Below are 16508 nucleotides of genomic sequence, written 5' to 3'. Positions count from 1 at the left end.
TTTGAACGTTTATATGCCTAAAATTCTAAAAACAATTTGATAGAGCACCATCCAAGTGTTTAATCTAGAAACTCATACTATACCTAAGTTACAAATTCGCGCCATATATTAAACTTTATCTCGCAAAAATGTTTTTAATAGAAGTGTTAATCTTACCTAGACCTACCACATAGAACCACCACCAAGTCCGCTACTTAGAACCACAAAGCATATACGACTTTCTAGACCACTAGGACTAGACATTTGAACCTTTATGTAACAATACTATTGCTTATAGTTCAAGCCATGTAATAGACTTTATTTCGCGACTATCTAATTAATGTCTAAATGACAATGCCACGGCTTAGACTCACCGCCAAGAAACATTACATAGAAAAACTTAGACCTGCCACTAAGAACCACAGTGCATTTGCCACAATCTAAACAAATAGTACAAAACAATTGGAAATTAGTGATACAAAACTATTCCTTATAGTTCAAGCCATATATTAGACTTTATTTCAAAACTATCTAATAGAAGTCTCAGTGACAAATAATATTGCTTAGAACTACTGCCAAGAACCGCTACATAGTTCACTTAGACCTCTGCTTAGACCCACCCCTCTATTTTGCATTATTTCTTCGATCTGGAAGCACCTTTTTGGTTTGCAACACTAATTTTTCTACAAACTATTCACGTATTTTTAAATACATTTATTTTTCTTCTTTTTCTAAAAATCGATTAGGTACTATTTGAATTCGTACATGATTGTACTGTCAAAGACGATATTCGTAGTTCTTTCTGTTAATGTAGCCTCAAACTAACGTAAAGCTATCACTTAAAAGTTCACATTAGATAATGATGAAGGTAGCATGACCCTTAAACACAAACAGTTTTGGGGAAAGTTATTTTTATTTCCCTGGTTTTTTCAATTACTGTAGCATAAATTGATTTACATTTCATACTTAATAGTTATGAGTTTTTGTTAAAGTACCATCATTCTATCAAAGACCTTCCAATATGACACATCACCCGAAGAAAGCCTCTAATGTCTTCACGGAACATAAAATCGACGGGATTTTGATTCTAAGTGCGTCATGGAACGTATGGAATCCAATGAAGTCTCCCACTATAAAATTACCACTGATGGTAGAGAGACAGAGAATAACGCGCGCAGTAAAAGGCTCTAGACTATTGTACGGTCATACAGATTTGTACTTAATTAGATTGTTTGAAGTTCGCGACGTATTATTAAGTTTAGCCTTCTACTCTTCAGAGGAATTTTTACCATATCAACATCTTATAACATTGACTACAAAATCTCTCGAGAGTGCAGTGAACAGCTTACCAACATGCGAAACATATAGCCGAAAACGTCAGAGAGTGGAAATGTTTGGAACGAGCAGACATAAAAACATATTTTTTATATGTTTGAAAGATTATTTCATTCTTGGTGAAACCTTCGCTCGGAAGTTAAACGACCAAGCGACTAGGTATTCTCCGAACCTTAGATTTGTTTTTCTTTCGTCCGCGACTGGTCAAAGCCAGCTGTTGGAATATTTCAAGATCCACGAACTCGATTTAAACACTGAATTCATAAAGGAGGTCATTTATCACATTGCCTTGGATAGTCAAGAGAATGGAAAATATCTCCTGTGGTCAGGTAACGGTTTAAAATCAATTTTACAAAGACCATCACAGGAGTATTTTCCTAATTGCCTTGGAAACTTTGGAAACTTTTATTTTCAAACCAACTCGACATTAGAGAGCGGAGAATTTGTGATTTCAGTACTAAAATTTTATTCTAAAACACACAGTTTCTGCCACGATAACCCCATTCCCCCTTTTCAAGAGCCAAGCGCGTCACATTTGTTTCTCAAAGCTGCTACCAGTGCTTTTCGAAAGAAAACCAAAGTGTCTTTGAAACGTTTACAATTGGATTGTGAGCGAGTAGGTAAAGAGATCGACCTTTTGAAACGCATTTTGGAAGATTTTTCTACACAGCCATCTGCTACGGCACGGTTAGAAGCTATTTGTTCCTTTACCGAATTTGAAAATATTGAAACTGGAGCTGTAAAATGTTTACAAGAAGTGCAACGGTGGAAATTAATATCTCCTGCAACCTTGTTTGCTGTAGATGGGGAAACACTACAAATGCGATGCGCGTCTATTTTCGAAGCGTACATAAATTTAGTGAAATACCACCTTGAAAGACTGTTACAAATGCTTAGTCCAGAATCAAGTACTGATTTTCTTACCATAAGCCTAGGTAATAATCTTGATAATATAGAGGTGTTATATTTTATAATAAGTAAAAAAATATTTTTAAATAGGAGAACTAATTAGTTTAGAGGCTGGGGAAGCTGCTATTTCTTTCTTGTTGTATGGGCGAAGCGTCAAGACCTCGGTATCACATGGTTTCAGCCTCGATCTTTGCAAAGATTTAGGTTTATTAAGCAATGCTTATTCTTCAGATGAGACTGTATATCCCAGCATAGGAAAAAATCACCTGAAAGTCGACGAAAATAACAGACTATGTTATTATCCTTCTTTCAATTTTATTCCACATTTAAATAAAAAGGGCTTTATCGAATCTTTTGACTTATGTCAAATTTTAAAATTAACCGCCGAAATAAAAAATTCACATAAAAGATCAAATCTGTGTTTGATAATTGTGCGAATAATTTGCCATTGTGTTTTAATTCGTTTTGCGAAATACAAAACTGGTGTTCCAACAATTGTAAAAACTAATATTCTAATAGACCAGAAAGAGAGTTTTCCTAATAGGGTGATTATATCCGCCAAAAATTTCGCACATTTTATTTTCGCCTTGGACAATGTGTTCTTTAAATTTGTTCCAGGAATCGTGTGGCTGCGAACCGTTATTACACAATACTTGGACAATGAAAATATCGACATCTTGATTAAAAGCCTCGGAAATGTTTTGGAAGAAAAACTATTACAAGCGGAAACCTGCCTATTCTTTCCAGTAAACGTTGGGAAAACTCTCTTTATTGTAACGCCTATTGGCAAAGACCATTACGAAAATCAAATCGTAGAGTTATGGTCTCACGCGTTGGAAATCGTACTTGAAAATAAAAGGAAGATTAACAAAAACAATTTAAAAATATTATTACGAAATATTAAGATTTTGGGCTTTAAATCTTTTGAAAATGTATGTCTTAATTCATTTTTAATAGCAGCCAATAGTCGCGAATTAAACATAGAAAAAACCCAAAAACTACTTCAAAAATATACATATACCATATACGAATAAAATAATTTTAGAATTTTCGCTATTTGTAAATACAATCTTATGATCAAAAATAAGGGAGAATGAAATGTTCACAATCATTTTTTAACCGATTAAGATTGATGAAATATAATTGACACCGATGAGAGTACTGTTGGCGGTTTTCTCAAATCCATCAATATCTACGTAAAATAAAAAAATTTAGCATTTTATACTATTTCCCATTTTGTGTATCATTTTATTTTTAAATTCATTTATTAAAACTACGGGCAATATTACTATACACTTTTGTACATTAATGAATAAACTAGTTCAAGGCTCAGAGAGCGGGAGCTACTAAAAAGAACATTAAAACATGCAGTTATTCTAGGCCTGCAATATAATTACAAAAAGAGAAAACATGATTTCAGGACTATTTAAATTTTTAATGCTCAAAAAGTTACAGAATTATTTCAATTATTTTAAACATTAGGTTCATCAGTCGGAGTCTTCACTTGATAATGTATCTTCTGAATCGTCGCTAGAGCTTTCACCTTGTAACTTCGATATTAAATTGTTCGTGCTTATAACCAGCCTTTTAGAAAATAAGTGATGTATACGTAAGTGAAATTTTATTAATAAAATGATGGAAACTCACTCTTGAACAGCTACGGAAGTTTGTCGAAAACATTTTTTATCGTTGGTTTTTAGGCTGAAAAGAAAGTAAATCTTATCTTCTGTTTTTTCAAAGGCCATAGCTTCAGGATATTCCAATAAAGAAACGAAATCCAAATAATCATCAATTATTCTATATTAAAATTTGCAAAATATAATATAACGAATACCACAAAAAATAAGCAACAACCTTAAGAATAATTCTTTTACAGGCTTAAATGAGTCAATAGAGCAAGAATTACATCTTTCCATAAATTCTTGAAGCATTCTATAATCCTTTGTATCTTTCTTTTCTATTTTGTAATTCTCGTTAATGGGATTGCTTGTCTTCTTTCCCAAGCCTAATGAATTGGTAGTGATTTGATGACTTTCTTCATCAAGGGGATTTTCAGGAATTTCGGTAATATAAGTTAATTGAACGCTTTCCCCAATATTGGCTTTATTCTCAAACTTCAGTTTTGCAAAGCCATGTTCTTCTGATATTTCTTCAACACCAGCCATTCCCGTTTGAAATAAATTTTCTTGGGCTTTTTCATATATACTTTCTTCTATTCTTTCTATTTCTTTATTTTCTTCTTCGCTTGATTCGGAACTATCATTATCTATTGGCTGACCTTCCTAATAAAAGTTTTTTAAAATTACAGACTTTTTAAAATAATCAAATAATTACCAAAACTTCAGGTTGAATGTGCTGTAGAAATCTAGACTTGACACTAGAAACTGAGCGCAGCTTCAATTTCGAATTTTCCAAATAACAGAAGCGATGTATCTTAGTCCAAATAGAGTTTCCTGTAAGACCTTTGCCGATGGTCGATCCATAACATTTTAGAACACCTTCTAGAATTTTTTTATCTTCATATTCTGTGTACTTTCTTCTTTTCAAACTTCCTTTTCTAAGTGTGAAAATCACCAGAAAAAATAGGACCCGAAGTAATTATACGTTATATAGTTATTACCTCTTTAATAAACTATGAGCACCACAATCAGAGTTCGTTGTATCTTCAGTCTTTTGCTTCTTCTTTGGTGTTTCTTTAATATCGTTAACGCTGTTGCAAGCAGGTTTACAAACAACGAAAAAATATTTCGATTAGCCATGGATAGTAAAGATATTTTATATAAGGTGAATGCCAACAGTTTCGAAAAAGAAGGTGATTGCCTATATGTTTTTATAGATTTCGGTTTTTCAGTATAATTAAAACCGAGACGTAATATTAATCCTGTTTTACAGATAACATAATTTACATAATGATCTTTGAGTAGTGGTAGAAAAAATAGAAAGAGAGTGCCGAAAAATATAATAAAAACCTTTCAGTTTTAGATGATTTCTCAACATCAACAAGGATAGAATTTTCTACCGACGCGGACGGCTTTCCGAGATACATGAGCACGGCTCCATCATTACCATTACTCCGGTTGTTGTCAGCAAACACGTTTTCCAAATGAAACGGAATGATTTTCCTAGCATCCATTATAGGTGTTCTGACTACAAGAAAATTGAGGCAATAAATGATGAAAAACGTCTTTAGCGAAATGTTTTTATTCAGAAATTTACATACAAAAAAACCCGGAAGGCTGGAATGACGTCAAAATGCAAACTAGTACCAACACTGTAAACAAGACAATTCCGGTGAGATGGTTAAAAAGGTATATATAATATCAAATTAATAACAAATAATACATAATATATAACATGTTATAAATTATGCTTATACCATGTTGTAAATTATACATATAACATGTTATAAATTAAACATATAAAATGTTATAAATTATACATATAAAATGTTATAAATTATACATATAACATATTATACATTATATTTTAAAGATTTTATATACTAGTAGTTCAAGCCATGTAATAACGCTTTACATCGTAACTGTCTAATTGATGTCTAAGTGACAAAACTATTGCTTATAGTTCAAGTTATAAATTAGACTTTAATTCGCAACCATCTAATAGTAGTCCTAACCTATTTTCACTCTCCAGTTTAAGTGTGTAGAATTTTTACATAAATTTAGGTTATTTACCTGATCTCATTTCACTTACGAATTTAAGTGTGTAAGAATTGGTACATAAATTTAGGTTTTTTACCTAACCTATTTTCACTTCATAATTTAAGTTTGTAAAAAGTGGTTGAGAAATTTCTGTTGTTTACCTAACATATTTTCACTTTCCTATTGTAGTGTGTAAGAATTGGTACATAAATTTAGGTTGTTTACCTAACCTATTTTCACTTACCAATTTAAGTGTGTAAGAATTGGTACATAAATTTAGGTTGTTTACCTAACCTATTTTCACTTACCAATTTAAGTGTGTAAGAATTGGTACATAAATTTAGGTTGTGTACCTAACCTTTTTTCAGTTACGAATTTAAGTGTGAAAGAATTGGTACATAAATTTAGGTTGTTCAACCTAAAATCACTTCAGATACTGGTAGTTCAAGCCATGTAATTAGCTTTATTTCGAAACTGTCTAATAGAAGTCCAAGTGACAAAACTATTGCTTATAGTTCAAGCCATGAATTAGACTTTATTTCGCAACCAACTAATGGAAGTTTAAATGACAATAATATTACCTAGAATATTTTCACTTGCCTATTGAAGTGTGTAAGAATAGGTACATAAATTTAGGTTGTTTACCTAACCTATCTTCACTTACCAATTTAAGTGTGTAAGAATTGGTACATAAATTTAGGTTGTTTACCTAACCTATTTTCAGTTACGAATTTAAGTGTGAAAGAATTGGTACATAAATTTAGGTTGTTCAACCTAAAATCACTTCAGATACTGGTAGTTCAAGCCATGTAATTAGCTTTACTTCGAAACTGTCTAATAGAAGTCTAAGTGACAAAACTATTGCTTTTAGTTCAAGCCATGAATTAGACTTTATTTCGCAACCAACTAATGGAAGTTTAAATGACAATAATATTACCTAGAATATTTTCACTTTCCTATTGAAGTGTGTAAGAATAGGTACATAAATTTAGGTTGTTTACCTAACCTATTTTCACTTACCAATTTAAGTGTGTAAGAATTGGTACATAAATTTAGGTTGTTTACCTAACCTATTTTCAGTTACGAATTTAAGTGTGAAAGAATTGGTACATAAATTTAGGTTGTTCAACCTAAAATCACTTCAGATACTGGTAGTTCAAGCCATGTAATTAGCTTTACTTCGAAACTGTCTAATAGAAGTCTAAGTGACAAAACTATTGCTTATAGTTCATGCCATGAATTAGACTTTATTTCGCAACCAACTAATGGAAGTTTAAATGACAATAATATTACCTAGAATATTTTCACTTTCCTATTGAAGTGTGTAAGAATAGGTACATAAATTTAGGTTGTTTACCTAACCTATTTTCAGTTACGAATTTAAGTGTGAAATAATTGGTACATAAATTTAGGTTGTTCAACCTAAAATCACTTCAGATACTGGTAGTTCAAGCCATGTAATTAGCTTTACTTCGAAACTGTCTAATAGAAGTCTAAGTGACAAAACTATTGCTTTTAGTTCAAGCCATGAATTAGACTTTATTTCGCAACCAACTAATGGAAGTTTAAATGACAATAATATTACCTAGAATATTTTCACTTTCCTATTGAAGTGTGTAAGAATAGGTACATAAATTTAGGTTGTTTACCTAACCTATCTTCACTTACCAATTTAAGTGTGTAAGAATTGGTACATAAATTTAGGTTGTTTACCTAACCTATTTTCAGTTACGAATTTAAGTGTGAAAGAATTGGTACATAAATTTAGGTTGTTCATTCTAAAATCACTTCAGATACTGGTAGTTCAAGCCATGTAATTAGCTTTACTTCGAAACTGTCTAATAGAAGTCTAAGTGACAAAACTATTGCTTATAGTTCATGCCATGAATTAGACTTTATTTCGCAACCAACTAATGGAAGTTTAAATGACAATAATATTACCTAGAATATTTTCACTTTCCTATTGAAGTGTGTAAGAATAGGTACATAAATTTAGGTTGTTTACCTAACCTATTTTCACTTACCAATTTAAGTGTGTAAGAATTGCTACATAAATTTAGGTTGTTTACCTAACCTATTTTCAGTTACGAATTTAAGTGTGAAAGAATTGGTACATAAATTTAGGTTGTTCAACCTAAAATCACTTCAGATACTGGTAGTTCAAGCCATGTAATTAGCTTTACTTCGAAACTGTCTAATAGAAGTCTAAGTGACAAAACTATTGCTTATAGTTCATGCCATGAATTAGACTTTATTTCGCAACCAACTAATGGAAGTTTAAATGACAATAATATTACCTAGAATATTTTCACTTTCCTATTGAAGTGTGTAAGAATAGGTACATAAATTTAGGTTGTTTACCTAACCTATTTTCACTTACCAATTTAAGTGTGTAAGAATAGGTACATAAATTTAGGTTGTTTACCTAACCTATTTTCAGTTACGAATTTAAGTGTGAAAGAATTGGTACATAAATTTAGGTTGTTCAACCTAAAATCACTTCAGATACTGGTAGTTCAAGCCATGTAATTAGCTTTACTTCGAAACTGTCTAATAGAAGTCTAAGTGACAAAACTATTGCTTATAGTTCATGCCATGAATTAGACTTTATTTCGCAACCAACTAATGGAAGTTTAAATGACAATAATATTACCTAGAATATTTTCACTTTCCTATTGAAGTGTGTTAAGAATAGGTACATAAATTTAGGTTGTTTACCTAACCTATTTTCAGTTACGAATTTAAGTGTGAAAGAATTGGTACATAAATTTAGGTTGTTCAACCTAAAATCACTTCAGATACTGGTAGTTCAAGCCATGTAATTAGCTTTACTTCGAAACTGTCTAATAGAAGTCTAAGTGACAAAACTATTGCTTTTAGTTCAAGCCATGAATTAGACTTTATTTCGCAACCAACTAATGGAAGTTTAAATGACAATAATATTACCTAGAATATTTTCACTTTCCTATTGAAGTGTGTAAGAATAGGTACATAAATTTAGGTTGTTTACCTAACCTATTTTCACTTACCAATTTAAGTGTGTAAGAATTGCTACATAAATTTAGGTTGTTTACCTAACCTATTTTCAGTTACGAATTTAAGTGTGAAAGAATTGGTACATAAATTTAGGTTGTTCAACCTAAAATCACTTCAGATACTGGTAGTTCAAGCCATGTAATTAGCTTTACTTCGAAACTGTCTAATAGAAGTCTAAGTGACAAAACTATTGCTTTTAGTTCAAGCCATGAATTAGACTTTATTTCGCAACCAACTAATGGAAGTTTAAATGACAATAATATTACCTAGAATATTTTCACTTTCCTATTGAAGTGTGTAAGAATAGGTACATAAATTTAGGTTGTTTACCTAACCTATTTTCACTTACCAATCTAAGTGTGTAAGAATTGGTACATAAATTTAGGTTGTTTACCTAACCTATTTTCAGTTACGAATTTAAGTGTGAAAGAATTGGTTAATAAATTTGGGTTGTTCAACCTAAAATCACTTCAGATACTGGTAGTTCAAGCCATGTAATTAGCTTTACTTCGAAACTGTCTAATAGAAGTCTAAGTGACAAAACTATTGCTTTTAGTTCAAGCCATGAATTAGACTTTATTTCGCAACCAACTAATGGAAGTTTAAATGACAATAATATTACCTAGAATATTTTCACTTTCCTATTAAGTGTGTAAGAATAGGTACATAAATTTAGGTTGTTTACCTAACCTATTTTCACTTACCAATTTAAGTGTGTAAGAATTGGTACATAAATTTAGGTTGTTTACCTAACCTATTTTCAGTTACGAATTTAAGTGTGAAAGAATTGGTACATAAATTTAGGTTGTTCAACCTAAAATCACTTCAGATACTGGTAGTTCAAGCCATGTAATTAGCTTTACTTCGAAACTGTCTAATAGAAGTCTAAGTGACAAAACTATTGCTTATAGTTCATGCCATGAATTAGACTTTATTTCGCAACCAACTAATGGAAGTTTAAATGACAATAATATTACCTAGAATATTTTCACTTTCCTATTGAAGTGTGTAAGAATAGGTACATAAATTTAGGTTGTTTACCTAACCCATTTTCACTTACCAATTTAAGTGTGTAAGAATTGGTACATAAATTTAGGTTGTTTACCTAACCGATTTTCAGTTACGAATTTAAGTGTGAAAGAATTGGTACATAAATTTAGGTTGTTCAACCTAAAATCACTTCAGATACTGGTAGTAATTAGCTTTACTTCGAAACTGTCTAATAGAAGTCTAAGTGACAAAACTATTGCTTTTAGTTCAAGCCATGAATTAGACTTTATTTCGCAACCAACTAATGGAAGTTTAAATGACAATAATATTACCTAGAATATTTTCACTTTCCTATTGAAGTGTGTAAGAATAGGTACATAAATTTAGGTTGTTTACCTAACCTATTTTCACTTACCAATTTAAGTGTGTAAGAATTGGCACATAAATTTAGGTTGTTTACCTAACCTATTTTCAGTTACGAATTTAAGTGTGAAAGAATTGGTACATAAATTTAGGTTGTTCAACCTAAAATCACTTCAGATACTGGTAGTTCAAGCCATGTAATTAGCTTTACTTCGAAACTGTCTAATAGAAGTCTAAGTGACAAAACTATTGCTTTTAGTTCAAGCCATGAATTAGACTTTATTTCGCAACCAACTAATGGAAGTTTAAATGACAATAATATTACCTAGAATATTTTCACTTTCCTATTGAAGTGTGTAAGAATAGGTACATAAATTTAGGTTGTTTACCTAACCTATTTTCAGTTACGAATTTAAGTCTGAAAGAATTGGTACATAAATTTAGGTTGTTCAACCTAAAATCACTTCAGATACTGGTAGTTCAAGCCATGTAATTAGCTTTACTTCGAAACTGTCTAATAGAAGTCTAATTGACAAAACTATTGCTTTTAGTTCAAGCCATGAATTAGACTTTATTTCGCAACCAACTAATGGAAGTTTAAATGACAATAATATTACCTAGAATATTTTCACTTTCCTATTGAAGTGTGTAAGAATAGGTACATAAATTTAGGTTGTTTACCTAACCTATTTTCAGTTACGAATTTAAGTGTGTAAGAATTGGTACATAAATTTAGGTTGTTCAACCTAAAATCACTTCAGATACTGGTAGTTCAAGCCATGTAATTAGCTTTACTTCGAAACTGTCTAATAGAAGTCTAAGTGACAAAACTATTGCTTTTAGTTCAAGCCATGAATTAGACTTTATTTCGCAACCAACTAATGGAAGTTTAAATGACAATAATATTACCTAGAATATTTTCACTTTCCTATTGAAGTGTATATAAATTTAGGTTGTTTACCTAACCTATTTTCACTTACCAATTTAAGTGTGTCAGAATTGGTACATAAATTTAGGTTGTTTACTGACCTATTTTCAGTTACGAATTCAAATGTGAAAGAATTGGTACAAAAATTTGGGTTGTTCGACCTAAAATAACTTCATATCCTAGTAGTTCAAGCCATGTATTACGCTTGAGTTCGCCACTATCTCATAGAAGTCAAAGTGACAATACTACTGCTACAATCAAGTAGCAGTATAATTGCTTAGACCCACCGCCAAGAAACGCCACAAAATCATTTAGAACCGTCACTTAGAACGAGTGCCATTGCCACCATCCTATGAACTCTAGAAGGTTGCAACAATTTCATGTTTGGGGGAACTAAAGCTTTGTTTAGGATTTCATGAGTATATAATGAATGTCCGAGAACCGATATTATGTAACTCTTATGATATGTTACAATTCCATTGGAAATTGAAGAATCATAATGTTAAAATCCCATAGGAGACAACAGGTCACTACCTGATGAAACATTTTTTAGGTAAGGGCTTAACCCATAAAATTTAACATGGGTAAAAGGTTAACCTAATCCCATGATATTTTATAAGACCTAACCTAAGCTAACCTAACCTAAGCTAACCTAACCTAAGCTAACCTAACCTATCCTAACCTAACCTAACCTAACCCACCCGAAACCAAAATATTAAAATTTTAATTAAAGACATTGATGGAACTACCATTAAGACTGTACTTCATTTTAAGCACTTCATTTTAAGCACAATTTGATTACTAATTCTATATATCTCTTGCCTTGAAAGGAATGAAAGTGAGCGTTTTAATTAGTATCACGAAACATTTACTTTTAATATTATTAACATACCTTTCGGAGATTCGAACCAACAACCTATCGCTTCGCAGTCCAACATCGTATCCACTACACCACCGAATTGCTGACGGTTACAGTGTTTCAAGTTATATTCATGTATTTTTTAGGGGCATATTCGGACGATTGGGATTTCGGTCCACCGGGAATATAGCCATTGGGCTGGAAATCTGAAATCATTGCGGGATATTCGGTCGAATGGGATTTCGGTCCATTGGGAATTCGGTTGAAAGGAACGATACCTAACTAAAAGAGCACAAATTCCTTTTTCTTCTTGGCTCCCAGCGGCTATAGCTGCTCCCACCCCTGTTTCTTCTTTAGTTCATTCTTCTACTTTAGTAACAGCAGGAGTATTTTTATTGATTCGTTTTCATGACCTCTTTTTATTTAGAGTTTATGGGGAGATTATAATATATATTTCATTATTAACTTTATTAATGTCAGGGGTGGGGGCATGTATAGAAATAGATTTTAAGAGGGTTATTGCTTTATCAACTTTAAGCCAGTTAGCCCTAATAATATTTAGTTTATCTTTAGGGTTATGAGAATGAGCTTATTTTCACATATTGACTCATGCAATTTTTAAGGCTTTATTATTTTTATGTGCTGGTTCTATGATTCATGGGGGTAATGGTTTACAAGATATTCGGATATTGGGGGGTTTGTTAAATTTTTCTCCTATGTTGGGTTATGGTATATTTTTAAGTTTTCTAAGATTAGGAGGTATTCCTTTTAGTTGTGGTTTTTATTCAAAGGATTTAATTATTGAATTATTTTTAATGGAAGGGTGTGGGTTAATATATATTTTTATTTTCTTTTTAGGGGTTTTTTCTACAATTATTTATAGTTCCCGTTTGATTTATAATTTGTTGTTAAATGGTTATATAGGGGTAAATTTTTTTAATTATTCTGAGAGAAAAGAAATAAATTTTTCTGTGTATTTTCTTTCAGGGGTAGGGGTAATTTTTGGAGGTATAATGAGTTGACTGTTATTTGATTATAGAGCATTAGTTGTTTTATCCTATGGGGAGAAAATATTTACTTTATTAGGTGTTTTTTGAATTTTTTGGTTTTGAGTACCTATTATAGAAATTTTTATAAATTTTTATAGGGGTGTTATTTTTTATTATTTTATTTCTATATGATTTTTATCAAGCCTGGTTTCATTTTTTATAACTAATTTCTTTAAGGTTAATAGAATTTTTTTGTAAAAGGAGATTACGTTGGGGTGAGATTTTTGGAGGATTAGGCGTTGAGAAATTTTTACGTTGAGGAGGGGCAGTTTTCAACACATATATTATAATACTCTATTTGTTCAGATTCTTTTACTTTTATTAGGTTTAATTTTTTTATTAAGTTTTTATTTAAGTAGTAGACTGATTTTGAAGCAGTCAAGATAGCAGGGATTCTCTTAAATAAATTAAATTTTTTGTATTTCTAACTATATAGTATTTTGATTATGAAAAAATCAGGTGTTTTAATTACACTATAGAAAATTCAGAAGTTATGTTTTTTATAAACAGAGTTAAAGTTAGCGGCTTTAAAAATTTTAACTTCTTTAGAAGGACTTTTAGTCTATATTCTTATTAACATTAAGATACCTCAATATTGGTTTCTTCTAAAATAAGAATTGTTAGTTCAAATTTTCAGGTCGAAACTGAATGTGATATAGTTTCACTTTTATTAAAGGCCAGGTGTATAACACAATTTCTAAGTGCAAATTAGATTTTATAAATTTTAAATACTAACCTAGGCTCAATTTAATCTTCCTTCTTTTCATTCATGAAGTAGTCCTAAGGTAATAATAATAATAATTAATATAAATACTGAGATTCTTATTATATAAGATTTGAATAAGAATAAGGGCGAGGGTATAATGATGATAATTTCTACATCAAAAATAATAAAGATTAACGCAATTAGGAAAAATTGTAGAGAGAAGGGCACTCGGGTTTTATAAGTAGGATTAAATCCGCATTCGAATGGAGAGTTTTTTTCTATTGAAAAGTTTTGTATTTTGGCTAAATTTGAGGATAGTAGTATCACCCCTATTCTTAAAATAAAAGCTATTGTAATTACTAATATAAATATTATTTATTTTTAAAGAAAACTTTTTAGTTGGAAGCTAAATGTACTTTTTATACTAAATAAATACCCCCCTCATCAATAGATTAGAGAGTATAACAATAGTCATACTACATCAACAAAATGTCAGTATCAAGCTGCTGCTTCAAATCCAAAATGACGAGTTTTAGATAAGTGAAGGTTTACTAACCGAATTATTGTGATTATTAGAAAGGTGGTGCCAATTAGTACATGCAGTCCATGAAAGCCTGTAGCTACAAAAAATGTAGTGCCATAAATTGAGTCTGCAATAGTAAAAGGGGCTTCGATATATTCTCAGGCTTGTAGTATTGTAAAGTAACCTCCTAGTAAAATAGTTACTAAAAGCATGCTAAAAGTGATTTTTTAGCCTGGTTTAGGTTATTATTTAAAATACTATGATGTGTTCATGTAATTGAAATTCCGGAGGATAATAGAATAGTAGTGTTTAAAAGTGGGATTTGTAAAGGATTAAAAGGTTCAATTCCTTTTGGGGGTCATATTATACCAATTTCTACATTTGGGGATAGGCTTCTATGTAAAAATGCCCAAAAAAATGAAACAAAAAAAATACTTCAGAGATAATAAATAGAATTATCCCCCACTGTAATCCAATAATAACTTTAGATGTGTGGTTTCCCTGAAGAGTAGCTTCTCGGTGGATGTCTCGCAATCATTGGAATCTTGTGATAACAATTAAAAGTAGGCCTAGAGATATTAGTATAGGGGGTTTAATATGAATTCAACTAATAGTTCCTGATGTCATAAATAGTGCCCCTAGGGCTGCGGTAAGGGGTCAGGGGCTTTGATAAACAATATGAAATGGGTGAAAGTTTTTCATTGGTAGTTAATGTACTTCTGTTGTGTATAATGAGATAAGAATAATAAATACATAACCTTGAATAATAGCTACTGCTAGTTCTAAAGTTAATAATACTAATTGAGTATTAATAATTAAAAAGTTATTTTTTATATTTATAATTGTACCTTGGTTACCCAATAAAGTTAGTAAAAGGTGCCCTGCAATTATATTAGCTGATAGCCGAATTGAAAGGGTAATAGGTCGGATGATATTTCTTACGGTCTCAATTAAAATTATAAATATTATTAAAGCGGGTGGGGTCCCATTAGGTAATAAATGGGCAAATATTTTTTTGTGTTATTAATTCATCCAAATAGTATCAAAGTTAACCATAAGGTGTTGTTGTTTGACGCAAGAACGACTCTGGGTTTAACTGGTTATTAACTCTTTATTAATTTAATTAAAACATTAACATTAATATTAATATCCGGGAACAATATACTGAACTGACTTTGAGAACTGACGACTGAGAACTGACAAACGTTATCGGAATGTTATCCGGTTATATAGTTAAGGCATCGCGATAAAAAATAAAGATTACAGCAATGACCGCGATGCATAAAAAACACAAGTATAGAAAATAGAATCTGGATATAGATAAAAAACAACCGGTATTATCTCTAATTTACAACAGTCCCTCTTAATATCGGTGGTTTCAATCTTCTATCCAGGGGGTGGTCATTTAATTATTTCCAGTCCAAGAGCTTTGACGCAGAGGAGATGCTTCGGACGGAACAGGCTCTTCGTACAGATGTCAGCTGGCATTTCCTCTGTTGGTAGATACCGCAAGGCTATATGTCCCTGGTCGTAGGTGTCTCGAATGAAGTGGTGCCGGATGTCAATGTGCTTCGTTCTGGCATGGAAAACAGGATTCTGAACGAGTTTCTGGGCACCCTGGTTGTCGTTGTACAGCTCGATCGCCTGAACTGATACTCCAAGTTCGTTGAGAAGTCCCTTGAGATATATGGCTTCTTTGGTTGCGTCGGACATTGCCATATATTCTGCTTCTGTACTGGACAAGGCAACAGTTCGCTGTTTTCGGGCTTCCCAGGATACTGCAGCGCCGGCTAGTTTGAAGACATATCCAGTATATGACTTCCTATCTTTCGGACAGCCTCCATAGTCTGCATCAACGAAACCTTGGATTGGCAATCCGGTCTTCCGATAAAGCAACCCATGATGAAAAGTTCCCTTCAGGTATCTCAGAACTCTTTTCCCGGCAATCCAATGAGTTTCGTCATAACTTGTGTTGAACTGGCTCAACGCGCTGACTGAATACCCCATATCCGGTCGTGATGACACTACCAGGTACATGAGAGAGCCGACCAGAGATTGATACGGAATACGACTGATGTCTTCTGCTACTGGGTGTTCTGGGTTTTGCAACTTGTTGTTGGCATCCATTGGAGTCGCAATTGCTTTGGAGTCTTGCATGTTGAAACGTTTCAG

Source organism: Phalangium opilio, unplaced genomic scaffold (assembly GCF_054372755.1).
Source record: "Phalangium opilio isolate 3A_F unplaced genomic scaffold, DU_Popi_V2 ptg000663l_1, whole genome shotgun sequence".
In the NCBI taxonomy this organism is placed as follows: domain Eukaryota; kingdom Metazoa; phylum Arthropoda; class Arachnida; order Opiliones; family Phalangiidae; genus Phalangium; species Phalangium opilio.
Note: the sequence above shows the minus strand (reverse complement) of the source record.